The sequence below is a fragment of the Mandrillus leucophaeus genome, unplaced genomic scaffold (assembly GCF_000951045.1).
Source record: "Mandrillus leucophaeus isolate KB7577 unplaced genomic scaffold, Mleu.le_1.0 Scaffold439, whole genome shotgun sequence".
Classification (NCBI taxonomy): Eukaryota; Metazoa; Chordata; class Mammalia; order Primates; family Cercopithecidae; genus Mandrillus; species Mandrillus leucophaeus.
Window position 1 is genome coordinate 670,549 of NW_012104687.1, and position 1,344 is coordinate 671,892.

Consider the following 1,344-nt stretch of genomic DNA (forward strand, 5'->3'; position numbering starts at 1 on the left):
TAGCCAGGATGGTCTCGATCTCCTGACCTCATGATCCGCCCGTCTGGGCCTCCCAAAGTGCTGGGATTACAGGCATGAGCCACCGTGCCCGGCCTACTCTCATTTCTTAAATATAATATTTACTAAACTCCCCTTCACCTTTTTACTTTTCTAGAACACTTAGCTGAAATGCACTTCTTTTTTTTTTTTCCTTTTGAGACAGTGTCTCACTCTGTCACCCAGACTGGAGTGCACTTACTACAACCTCCGACTCCCAGGTTCAAGTAATTCTCGTGCCTCAGCCTCCCAAGAAGCTGGGATTACAGGCATGTGCCGCCACACCCAACCAATGTTTTTTTGTATTTTTAGTAGAGACGGGGTTTCACCATGTTGCCCAGGCTGGTCTCGAACTCCTGACCTCAGGTGATCCGCTGCCTTGGCTTCCCAAAGTACTGGGATTACAGGTGTGAGCCACAGCACCAGGCCTTGAAACACACTTCTCAGAAGCTTTTAGAAATATTTATAGTCTAAAAAGGACTACTAAACCTAAGATAGAATCAAAGTAATTTAAAAATCTGTAAAACTTCCTATTAAAATAAAAACTATATATAGCTATCTTACAGATTTCATTTTCATTTTAACTTAATTCATTAAGTGACAATCATACTGGAAAACTGAAGTACTCAAACACTCCTTACTTAAAGGCAAAAATAAATCCAAATATTTTTGTGTCCATTTGCAAGTGATAGTCTAATTTTTCTTTTTTTTTGAGACGGAGTCTCGCTCTGTTGCCAGGCTGGAGTGCAGTGGCACGATCTCAGCTCACTGCAACTTCCACCTCCTAGGTTCAAGCAATTTTCCTACCTCAGCCTCCCGAGTAGCTGGGACTATAGGCACGCACCATCACGCCCAGCTAATTTTTTGTATTTTTAGTAGAGACAGGGTTTCATCATGTTGGCCAGGATGGTCTCGATCTCTTGACCTCGTGATCCGCCTGCCTCGGCCTCCCAAAGTGTACCGTGACTCACACCTGTAATCCCAGCACTTTGGGAGGCCCATACAGGTGGATCATTTGAGGTCAGGAGTTCAGGACCAACCTGGCCAATATGGTGAAACACCTGTCTCTACTAAAAATACAAAAATTAGCCAGGCATGTTGGCACACATCTGTAATTCCAGTTACTCAGGAGGCTGAGGTGGGGGAGGATCGCTGGAACCTGGGAGGTGGAGGTTGCAGTAAGTTGAGATCGCACCACTGCACTGCTGTCTGAGTGACAGAGCAAGACTCCATCTTAATTTATATAGATTAATAAATCTAAGAAAATCTTTTGATAGACCATACATTCTAATTTTTATTCCAAAAAAA